Here is a 13,291-nt window from a genome sequence, read left to right on the forward strand (position 1 = left end):
CCGGCAGAATATGAAATAATCTGTCCACGAATATATGCCTTAAAAGTATCCCAGAGAGTTCCACTAGAGATGTCTGCTGTGGAATTTATTGAGAAAAACAAATCAATTTGCTGTTTAATAAAGTTAATAAAGTCAGAGTCCTGCAGTAAAACAGAATTAAACCTCCAACTTTTAGTACTAATATGTGAATCCGTCACCTTAATAGATAACTTCAAAGGTGCATGATCAGATATAACAATAGAGTCGTATTTGCAATCCATAACATCTGTAAGGAAATGCTGATCAATGAAAAAGTAGTCAATCCTTGAGTAATTATGATGCACATGGGAAAAGTATGAGAACTCTTTATCATTAGGGTGTAGAAAACGCCAGATTTCACAGATAGCTGAATCAATCATAAAAGAATTAATAAGAGAAGCCGATTTGTTCGGAAAAGTTTGAATGGGTTTGGATCTATCCATCAAAGGGTTTAAACAACAATTAAAATCCCCGCCCATTATCAATCTGTATTGATTCAGATTAGGAAAGGATGTAAATAAACATTTAAAAAATTCAGGACAGTCAGTATTTGGAGCATAAACATTAACTAAAACAACTTTTTGATTAAAAAACAACCCAGTAATAAGCAAAAATCTACCTTGCGGGTCTGAAATTGTTTCATAATGTATAAAAGCAGTTGATGAGTCTATAAAAATAGAAACACCTCTCACTTTGGCTTGCGAATTTGAGTGATACTGTTGGCCTTTCCAAAACCTAAACAACCTCTGACTATCCACCTTCCTAACATGAGTCTCTTGTACAAAAATAACATTCGCATTCATTCTATGGAATACTTTGAATACTTTTTTCCGTTTGATCGGATGATTTAAACCATTAGTATTCCAAGAAACAAAGTTAATAGTCTTATCCATATTGACAATACATATTACAGTTAACATATAGGTTTAAAAGAAAAGTGAACTCATGAACTCGGAAGTGGGAAGTAAGTTCAAAGGGAAGCCGGAAGTCACAGCACCGCAGCCATTTTTGTAGTTTCATATAAGCCCATGAAGTAAAACTAAGCAAAAAGCAAGCAGAAAAAAGAAAAAAAAGAAAAATCTCCCTCCCACCACCCTCAGAACCCCAGGAAAAAAGCCAAACAGAGGCAAGCGAGCGATCTAATACTAAAATTACCCCCTTGTCTCAAGACGGCAACTCAGACGTAACAAAGTTAAAAAAAATACAAACAACCCACATTATAAAAAAAGGGTTGATATAGGAAAAATTAAAATATAAAATTAGTGTTATAAATGTATATTATCAAAAGGGTTAAAAAAATTAAAACAATAAATGAAGGTTTAACACTTTCGAACAGATCAAAACAGTTATGACGCTACAGACACTGGAGTCTGTCGGGAAGAAGAAACGCCATTTTATTCTTCCAAATCTTAATATTCAAATGCTAAAAATGTAAAAAAAGAGCGTATATCGATTAAAAAAAAGAAAAAAAAATAACCCTAATAGGTCATCTTCAACATTAATCGGTTAGTAATATATAAAAATATAAAATCGGAATAAACCCGGTAGAAAAAAGAGAGCTTTAATCGTATATAAGAAATACATATGAACCGTATCAAAAAAGAACCCAAACGTCAATCTATAACAGATCCAAATCTATAGGCTAGATTACATTGATCAGCCCGATCAAATGTCATTGTTCCAGGAAACCTTGAGCATCCGCTGGCGATTTAAACAGCCGAAAAGATCCATCTTGAAGGGTGACTCTCAGGTGTGCTGGAAACAGCAACGCTTGCTTGTAGCCTTTCTGGTGAAAATTCGACATAACCGATCTGAAAGCCAGCCTAGCCCGTAGTACTTCGGGGCTATAGTCCTCCAGAATGCGAAAATTAAAATTTTGATAGGTTATCATACCTTTTTTACGAGCCGCACGAATCAGTCGTTCTTTGATGTGAGGATAATGGATCCTGAGAATTATGTGCCGTGGTTTCAGACTTGAATCTGCCCGATATCTGGATACTCTGTGTGCCCGATCGATTAACGGGGGGTTATCCAGGACTTCTTCGCCCAGGACATCCACTAGAAATTTGGAGAAGAAAACGGTCAGATCACCGCTTTCAAATTTTTCCGGGATTCCAATTAACCGAAGATTTTGTCTTCGAGAACGATTTTCCAAATCAGTAATTTTAGCTTTATAGCGATCCATCTGTTGGATCGTCGAAGTTTGCTCTTCTTGCATTTTTTCGATTATACGATCCTTCTTACGAGCAGCTTCTTCAAGAACCAAAATGCTTGCATGTTGTTCATTTGATTCCCGTGAAAGGGTCAGGAACTTATCTTCGAGTGATCTCAAACGATTGTCATACTGTGAGAATCTTCCAAGTAATTTTTTCTCCAATTCATCAAATCTAGCGTCTATAAACTTCACAACAACTTCTAAAGTTAACGGTTCTCTCGTCTGTTTCGGTTCTTTTGCTTTAGACATTTCAGCAAGTTGAGAGTAATTCAGATAGTTTTAAAAAAAATTCTATATGTTTAGACCCCTTTAAAATAAGTTTAAGGGGTGTTTGTAGGTTAAAAAAAACGTAAAAGGTTTGGAGCAAAGCCTAGATGCGGTTTACTCCATGAGCGCCATCTTGAGACTCCGATAACTCTCCATCCTATCCCTGAGAATCCTCTCCAGTAACGTCCCTACCCCTCACGTGAGACTCTCCAGTCTATGTTTTCCAGGAATATCAATTCCACTTCTTAAACTATGGAATAACATTCATCACCCCTTTTCAGTGATCTTCCTTTTGTCTGAAGAGAACACAAATATATTGTTTAACTCCCCAGTAATCTCCTCTCCTGCCTCTCTCAATAATCTGCGGTATATCCGACCAGGTCCTGAGGAATTATACACCTTACTGATCTCTAAGACGGAAAACACTGCCTCATGATTTATATTATGGGAAGCGATGAAAGCATATTTCAGGGGTCAGATAATGTTATTCTTCTAAAATTAAGAAGGAATATATGGTAGAAATAGATCAATTAGAAAACGAGATTACAAAATTAGAAAAAGAATCCCAAAGATATACGACAGAAGAAAAACGAAAACAACTTGTCAATAAAAAATTACAATATAATACATTCCAGACGTATCGAACAGAAAAAGTAATTATGAGAACTAAACAGAGATATTACGAAGTAGGTGAAAGATCACACAAAATTCTTGCTTGGCAGTTGAAAACAGAACAGGCTTCTAAACCAATAAATGCAATTAGAACAAGTGCAAATAATATTACTTATAAACCTTTAAAAATTAATGAAACTTTCAAAAAATTTTACTCCGAATTATATCAATCAGAATCACAAAATGAGATTGCTGAAATAGACAAATTTTTATCACAAATAACTCTTCCAAATTAAATTTGGAAGAACAGAAAGGACTAGATATGCCCTTTACATTAAAAAAGGTTGAAGAAGTTTTGGATCACTTCAGAGTAATAAATCCCCAGGAGAAGACGGTTTGTCCGCCTGCATTTTATAAAAAAATTAAAGATTTATTAATCCCTCCTTTTATTGAGTTAATATATCAAGTGGAAAGAACGCATAAACTCCCACAATCTTTCTCGACAGCGATCATAATAGTACTGCCAAAAAAAGACAGAGATCCTTTAAAACCAACATCATATAGGCTTATCTTTTTGTTGAATACAGATTATAAAATAATAATAGCAAAAATTTTATCTAATAGAATATCTAAATATTTACCAAAATTAATACATATGGATCAAACAGGCTTTATTAAAAATAGACAATCGACGGATAATGCAACTCGGTCACTTAGCATAATTCATCTGGCACAGAAAAGAGAGGAAATGAGTGTGGCAGTTGCTTTGGATGCAGAAAAAACATTTGATAGATTGGAATGGGATTTTTACTTAAGGTATTGGAAAAATATGAGTTAGGAAAATCTTTTATAAAATGGATTAAAACCTTAAATATTAGTCCTCAAGCTAAAGTAGTGACAAATGATCAAATTTCAACATCATTTCACTTAACAAGGTCAACTAGACAAGGCTGCCCTTTATCACCTGCCTTATTTGTATTGGCGATAGAACCATTACCTGAAATAATTAGAACGGACTTGGATATTGTGGGCTTCAGAGTTAACCAAGAAGAATATAAGATTAATTTATTTGCTGATGATGTTCTGATTTATTTAACAAACCCATTGCGATCGTTGCAAAAATTATCTTTTAGAGTGGAAGAATAAAGGAAAATATCAGGGTATAAAGTAAACTGGGATAAAAGTGAAATTCTACCCCTTACCAAAGGAGATTATAGTCAGTGTCGACGAGTAACTCAATTTAGATGGCCAACAAATGGTATAAAATATTTAGGTATAAGAGTCGATAATGATATAAAGAATTTATATAAACTAAATGATTTGCCATTATTGAAAAAAATAAAAGAAGATCTTGATAAATGGATGATGTTACCAATAACATTATTAGGTAGAGTTAATGCTGGAAAAATGAATATATTTCCTAGATTACAATATTTCTTCCAAACATTACCAATACAACTGCCTCAGAAGTTTTTTTCAAGAATTGAAGAAATGTGTGAGGAAGTTTCTTTGGAAAGGAAAGATGTCAAGAATATCGTTGAAAAAATTGACATGTAAATTTGATTTAGGAAGGTTACAACTTCCAAAGTTTAAGAATTATTACAAAGCAAATCATATTAGATTTATTCCATTGATTTATGGAATAAAGTAAATATGGATGATGAAATAAAGAAATCCTTATTAGCAAAAAGAACTTTAATTCAAAATAGGCTTATTCCTTTCACAATGGATAATCAACTTTTACATAACTGGTTTCAAAAAGGGATCAGATATATAGGTGACTGTTTTGAAGGAGGTATATTGATGTCGTATGATCAATTAAAAATAAATATAAAATATCAAATAACATTCTTTTCTGTTATTTTCAATTAAAAGCCTATTTACGAGATAAACTGGGTCAAACAATGTTAATGGCAAAACCTAATGAAATAGAAATCTTAATTCAAAAAGGAAAAATTTAAAAAATACATCTTGTATGTATAATTTGATTCAAAAACAGACAATTAAACCAGGACATCAATTAAGACAAAAATGGGAAACTGAATTGAATATTAACATTGATGAAAAAATTGGTCAAGACTATGTCTTGATAGTATGATAAATACAATAAATGTCCGACAGATTAGTGCAATATAATTTTTACATCAATTATATATAACAACACAGAAAATAAATAGATTAAATTAAAATTTATCTGACCAAGGTTTTTCGATGTAAACAAGAAATTGGTTCCTTTTTACATTCTACTTGGTCCTGTTCTAAAATTCAAACTTTTTGGATAAATTTAAGACTTTTACTGGAACAAATGATTAGAGTACAACTCCCACATAGCCCAATATTATTTTTATTAGGCGATATTGAAGGGATAATACCGAAACCTAAATTGAAAAATTATCAGAATAAATTGTACAAATTGCATTGGCAGTAGCCAAAAAAGCTATTGCAGTTACTTGGAAATCAGATTCATATTTAACTATGGATCGTTGGAATAATGAAATATATAGCTGCATTATACTTGAAAAAATACTTATAATTTAAGAAATGAATATGATATATTTTTGAAAATTTGGCACCCCTATCTACAAAAGATAGGATTAAATATATAGGTCCTTTGAAGATAAAATTATAAGTTATTTGGGGAAAATAAAAGCTGAAGTTATTTTGAACTCCATGGAGCATGTGGGGATCCTCCAATATCCAGGCAATCTTTTTTATCTTTTTTCTTTCTTTCTTTTTTCTTTTTATTTCTTTTATTTTTTTTTCAGATAGGGGTCTAAGGGGGGAGGGTTAAGGGGAGGGGGCAATATTAATTTTTTACTAATCTAATATTCTATTCATTTTATGTAATTCTCTTAAAATTTTAATAAATAAATAAAAAATAAAAGTTCTGAGTAAATTTATTATCAAAGTACATTATCGTTACGATATACAGCCCTGAGATTCATTTTAGAGGGCAAAGTCAGACAATCTACAGAATAGTAACTATAACAGGATCAATGAGAAATCAACCAGGGTACAAAAGACTGCAAACTGTGCAAATGGAAATATAAATAAATAGCAATATATAACGAGAACATGAGATAATGAGATATAGAGTGCCATAAAGTGAGATCATTGGTTCTGGCAATATTTCAATGATGGGGCAAGTGAAGTTGAGTGCAGTGATCCCTTATTATTCAAGACCCCGATGTCGTGGAAGGGTGCTAACTATTCTTGAACCTTGTGGTCCATGTCCTGATACCCTTGTACCTTCTATCTGCTGATATCAGCATGACCTGGGTGCTGGGGATCTCCATTGCTCGATGCTATTTCCCTACGACAGCATTTCATGTAGATGTGCTCAGTGGTTGGGAGGGCTTTACCCGTGATGCACTGGGCCGTATCTGCAGTGAAGGTTCTCGAAAATGATTCCAGCTTTGAAAGGCTTGTCATATAAAGAATGTTTGCTGGCTCTAGGTCTGTATACATTGTATTTCAGAAGAACGAGGGGTGTCCTCATTGAAACCTATCTAATAGCGATAGGTTTTGATAGAGTGGATGCAGAGGGGATATTTTGTGCTGGAGAACTCCAGAGGAGATTCACAAGAATTGTTGCGGATCCCAGCTCGTAACTCCGTGAAAGTGGCTGCACAGGGTGATGGAATGGATCTCGGGCCTGTTTGTCTTTAGTTCTCGAGGCACTGAGATACAGTGTCCGGTGGTTATGTTGTACTTTTATAAATCTTCAGTTTTGTCGTACTGAAGTATTGCAGTTCTGTTAGACGGAAACTCTGGAGGTTCTGGACGGTGGGTAGAAGAGGTTTACCAGGATTTTTCCCGGATGAGGGGAGTTTGGACAATTTAGGGATATTTTCTCTAGAGCGGCTGAGGTCGATGGAGCTCTGGCAGAAATTCATCGGAATATGCGACTCACAGCCATTCTGAACCATCGGTACTTTTCCCTAAGGAGGATATGTCTAATACTAGAGAGCGTGCACAGCAGAAAGGAGAAACACAACTTCATTAAAACACTACCACATTTCAGGAGAAAGAGGAACGCTATTTCTTTGGTACTTTTTGCACTATTTATGTGTTTTTTTTAATTCAGGGTATTTTTGTATCTGTACGACACGGCTGCTGTAAAACAAACACCTTATGGTAGAGCAATATTAAACCTGACTGAGAATGCGTTGCAAGTTTTGTTCTTCATACTCACTGTGGTAAGTGCCTGGAATGAATGTCAGGGGTGGTGGCGGAGGCGTATACGATGGAGGCTATTAGATTCCACATGAATGTGTAGATAACGGAGGGATGTGGTCCTTGTGTTGGCAGAAGGGATTCGCTCAGTAAGACATGAAACAACCAGTTCAATTGCTTTAGAATAACATCCGTTTCAATTGCTTTAGAATAACATCCGGTTCAATTGCTTTAGAATAACATCCGGAAACTACAGCTCCCGACGGTCACCGCGATCAACATTCTTCCTCAGCCACCACAAAATTTCTGATGAGTGTCGCAGCCAGATAAATGGACTGCGGATTCTGCAGTTGGAATATAATGTAGACCATTGTGAGGTGTTGCCCATCGCCAGAAATAACCAGAGTAGGAATTACACAGTGAATAGTCGGGGATTGTGGTCTGCAGAGAACAGAGGTATCTGGGAATACAGGTCTATAATTCCTAAGTAGGGTCATGAAGAGACCATTGGCACATCGGCCTTCATGAATCAAAGTACTGAGTACACGAATTGGAATGCTGAAGAGTAAAGTACACTCCTGTGGAAAATCCTGGAGTATTAGAAAGATATCAAGAAGCGTGAATGTTGACTGAGAAGTTTTATAATAATGCCTGCAGAATTTGAGAACCTGAGTTGGAGTGAAAGATTCAACAGGTTTAGTCTCACCCAAACTGAAACTTTTCCACCTCAGGTCGGGTGAGACACGAACAATAGGTCGTAGGTTGATAGTAAAAGGTGAAATCTTTAAGGGGATTATGAGAGCGAACGTCTTTACTCAGAGTGCAGTGTGTGTGTTGAATGAGTGCATGAGTAAGTGGTGAAAAGAGGCTCATTTGAAAAATTCAGGATTGGTACATGGATGGGCGGGGTACAAAAGGCTATGGTCCTGGTACAGGTCAATAGAGCTAGACTGGAAAATGTCATCACAGATTGCAAGAGCCGGACGTCTGCTTATGTGTCGTGTTCAGTAACTCCACATCGAATCTATAAAAGTCTTCTTCAGTAATCTCCCAACCCCTGACGTGAGTCTATATTATTGAGGATTATGTATCAACCTTCTTAAATAATATAATAACATTCATCATTGCTTTTCTGGGAGTTTGCTTGTGGCTGGAGAGACCGGAACTATATTGGTCATGTCCACGGTAACTTCATTAACCTACTTCACTGAATAACGTGCAGTATATCCCACTAGGCCCTGGGAAGTTATCCACCTGACCGCTTTTTCAGAGGCCAAATACTAACTCCTTCGTGGTTCCTTACTTATAGAAATTAAAAAGCAATTATATTGATCAGTACAAGATCGGAAAGGCTTAGTCATAAACCCCGAGAGCAGGAAAAGTCCCTTCGGCTCCTGTGCCAGTGTGACTGAGATATAAATTCAAGCAAATGCATGGCTCAGGGAAGATGGGAGAGATGCAGGCTGAGGGAATAGCAGGTCAGCCTGGAAGGGCCAGTGTGAAGGTTGACAGTGAAGGGCATCACCCGAAACGTCGTCTCTGTTCCGCTCAATAGGTGGTGCCTGGCCTGGTATGTTTCTTGAAATGTTGCATTCGGTTCCGATTAGATTTCTATACAAAGGATATTTTCTGCAGGAGTACTGCGGAGGAAATTCACAAAAATTATGGAGGATCCCAGTTTATAACTGCCTAAAAGTGTCTACACAGGGTGATGGAATGGTAAAGACGATGTCGGGTTGCTTGTCTTTAGTATTGAGACACTGAGTTCCTGCCCTGCCCGGTTGCAATTCTATAGCAGGAGAAATGTGAACGTTTTGGACGGTGAGTGGAAAAGGTTTACCAGAATGGCGCCTGGATAAGAGGAGATTAGACAATTTAGGGATATTTTCTCAGGAACGGCAGAGGTCGAAGGAAGCCTGACAAAAGATTATCGGAATCTGAGAGGAACAGAAAGAGTGGGTAACCTGTATTTGTCTGATACCAGAAGGACTGTACTTAAGGTGAAATGGGTAATACTAATTAATGTGTCTCTTTTGCATAATTTATGTAGCTTGAAATTTATTGTAAGTTTGTATCTTTCCCCACGCTGCTGTCGCAAAAGCCTTATGTTAGACAGTAATGTTGAACGACTCGGATGTTTAAAAGAGATATGTGTTGCAAGTTTTATTTTTCATACTCATTGTGTTGTGTATCTGGAATGAATGCCAGAGATGGTGGTGGAGCAGACGCGATAGAGGCTATTAGGCCCCTCGGTCCCGATGCACTTGTAGGATGATATAAAGGGTGACAAATGACACAAGTTGTTCAATAACACCCGCTTTGCATCGGAACGACAACTTCCGTCGGGCTCCGCGCAAAATCGGCGGCAGCTGTCAAACTGGCGGGGCCACGTGTCTGTCTGGCTGTTGAGATCCAATGGTCTCACCTTTTCACTCCCTCTGTGCTTCAACACTCTTCCTCAGCCTCCATAACCATCTGCCGGAACAGACTCACCAAGACGCCGGAGGGTAATCACGCCCGTCCTTGTCGAAGCCGAGGCCGGCGACCACTGACTGCAGCAACTCGCTGAACTCCGCCATGGTGATGGGGCCGAAACGGAGAAGCTGAGTACGCGGCAGAATTCCACCAGGTCTATCGTAGCTCAAACGTACCTCTATCCCCTGCTGTCACTGGCTGAGGTGCCTGTCGGTCAAATGAGAACTCAGACTATGATTAGTTAATATGAACGTCAGTCAGTCTTGCAAGTAGTTAAAGCGAATCGTTACAAAGTGTTTCCAGTCAGGGAAGAGATAGTGACGTCAGTGGACACATGTCGGCATCCCAGTTCTCTCATTAAAGATAACTTACTGCTGGATTGTAAATCACAACATGAATATTATGATGCTTATAACGGATATGGTGAATTGCACTGCTCAGAAATATTGTCCTACTCAGGAAATAAAAAATATTGTGAAGCTGAAAAAGGTATCTTGGTGTAACTGGTGTTATGTGGGAAGGTATAAATGAAGCTCTGATGGGTGGGGTATCTATACCCCAGTCTACCAGTGAAGTTACACAATGGGAATAAATTATTGCGGCGGAATGCGAGAAACCTGCTTTCTCATGATCAAGACTACGAAGTTTATTTCTGATTTGTCAAATCCCCCTCGATGTTTTACATATTCGAGAAACTTGATTGTTCACACATTTCTTTTTTCTGTTCAGAGTTATATTGTTATTGGACGTGATAGTTTAGTTGTCAGAGGGGTAATGCGGCCATTTTATAAGGAAAGGGGCAGGGGAGAAATTGTTAATGTAACTGAAATATATGAGGCCTTTGAGGAATAAATATTTCATTCAACTTGTAGAGGTGCTGAAGTGGTTAATATGAATGTGTTCAGGTTCTGGTGGCCGGGATGTTACCACGGTGAAGAGATGGGATATTTAGATTACGGAACATGCCCCACTGTGACGTTCTCTGAAACCTCACCTTTTTTTGCCGATGAGTAGCATTTTTTTAGGTCACACAGTTTAATAAAGTCTAATGACTTCGTTATGACTGAGAATCTGTTGGTTTATCAGTATATTTAGGAAAATGATTATGATACGTTAACCATTGCTGCAGAAGAATCAAAAGATAACTGGGATGTGTGTGTGGCTGATTTTATGTCCGAATTGCATGTAGCGGTAAAGAAACAACTTACAAAACATTCATCAGTATATACAGCAGAACTTCTTGTCGTTATTTTTGGCTTACAGTAGATGGTGGAAATTTGTCCATGAAAAGTTGTAATTTGTTCAGATGCCTTTTCGGTTTTGATGCATCTTGAAACAGGTTATTCTAGCAATCGGTCAGATTTACTTTTGGAAATTAATCAAAAATTATTTCATGCGTCGAGTGTTTTATGTGTCCACTTTTTATGCGTCCCTACACATAGAGGTTTAGTTACAAAAGCTGTCAAAATTTCAACTCTGGATGAAGACCTTCCACCGAGCAATTCAGAAGCTAAGAGGTCGGTGGGTGAAGAATTATAGCAAGACTGGTGGGATAATGGGCATAAATGGAGACACCTTTACAGAATACATAACAGATAAGTTTATGGGGGAAGGGGGTAAAACAAGAAAGAGAGAAATTACATTGACTCGACTTAGAATTGGGCATACTATGATCATTGCTTCCTCATATCGTGTTGGAAAAGGTCGTTCTGGGTCGGAAAGTTTTTGTTATTGTGAAACAGTTGAACACACATTTTCAGGGTGCAGCATATCAGGCGGAAGCTTTATAACAAACTTTGAGGGGTGATAGTTTTCATTTAAATGTTTTCTTAAGCTATGGCAGTGACTTTAATTTAATTCATAGTATCGTGTTTGATTACGTGCAATCTCAGTGGCTTTTAGGTTAAGTTAGTTTTCATTTGAAAAAAAAAACAGTGAGGGTTTTATTTCCCAGTTCTCTGAGACACACCCCATTCCATTTCGTGGCGGGAATGTCCGTTTAAATCGATGTGTCAACCGCCGTTCAACTAAATGTTCCCTTATTACTTCACGTTAGCCAATCATTCAAGGGGACGGGTGAGAGCGGGTGATTGACATTGGATTAGCCAACCGGCATCCAGCAAGCTCCACGCCGCTTTGTTCGAACGTCTGGCTGGTCCGTTCGATGGGCGGGAATGGGTAAAGATCGATATCCACAGACCAATCGGTGGGCGGCATTCCGGAGTAACAGTTTACTGTCTGCCAGGGCCAATGAGATACTGAGTCTCCCGGACGGTGTTTTGTCCCTCCCCCACACACACTACTCCAATGTCCCGGACTGCCGGCCGATGGGCCAATCCGCCCGGGAATAACACCCGGGAGATCAGGCGGTGAATGTGAGGATCTGGAGCCCGGACTGGAGTCACAGAGGCCGCCTGTGGCTTTGCTTAGGACGCGCCTTTATGAATGATCTGAAACACCGATGTGACCGGATATTTCACCGAGCCGATCACCTGCTCTCTAAATTTAGACTGTGTCACTCCGTAAATAAACGTGTTCGTGCAGCAGCTGAAATCACTCAGCAAAACCCCGACGTAGATAAAGATCCATTCAGAATCATTGAAACTTAATCCTTTCCCTGAGACCTGATAATATATGAAATTTACAACCAGTGTCATCCACAGGAGGATGAAGCTGCCGGAGATGGTGAAGAGTAAAATCACAGACCTCCTCCTGCTATCCATCTCCGGGTCACTGCGGTTCTCCCCCTCGCTCTGACCCTTCAGCCCCTTACGGACCCGACTGGCCACTAAAATGTGCCTGACTGTCAGAGTGTTGAGCAGCAGGATCCCAGCGAAAGGAAGGAACGTAGTTAAAACCGTATCGAGCCAGTCATACCCTGTCCATCCAGGGTCAGTGAAATAATTGTCCATGGTGTCACAGAGCCAGGGTACATTGTTGATGATCATCCCGGGTTTCCAAGTAAAGTAACGAGGAACGTTTTTCAGGCAAAACAGTACGCCGGTGGTTGTTAGAACCACAGCCGCAGTTTTCCCGGTGCAATATTTTGTTTTCAGTTTCTGGCAGCAAATGGCGACAAACCAGTCAAAGGTGAAAGTGACGGTGAACCAGACAGAACAGTCTATGGCTGTGTTCATCAGTACATCGATAACACTGCACACAGGGGTGATGCTCAGAAAACTCCACGGGAACTAATACACATTGATTCGATACAAAATGACTTTGGTGACAACGGTCAGTAGATCCGCCGCTGCCATGGCCACCAGGTAGCGAGTGGTGCAGGTAGAGAGGCCGCACTTTCCCCGGGACAGGATCACAATCGCCATTAGATTCACTGGGGAGAAACAAAGAGAGAGAGAGAGAAAGAGCAGACACTGGACATTCTCCGGGATTTAACACTGATCGGGTTTCAGCTAAAGATCGGGATGGCTGGAGTCTGTGAACGGCTGTTAATCTGACATCAGACACGGGTCACACTGACCTGCCTTCTTCAGTGTGGAGATAGAACGACGTGTGTTCCACCCATCG

Source organism: Hemitrygon akajei, unplaced genomic scaffold, assembly GCF_048418815.1.
Source record: "Hemitrygon akajei unplaced genomic scaffold, sHemAka1.3 Scf000034, whole genome shotgun sequence".
NCBI classification, from domain to species: Eukaryota; Metazoa; Chordata; class Chondrichthyes; order Myliobatiformes; family Dasyatidae; genus Hemitrygon; species Hemitrygon akajei.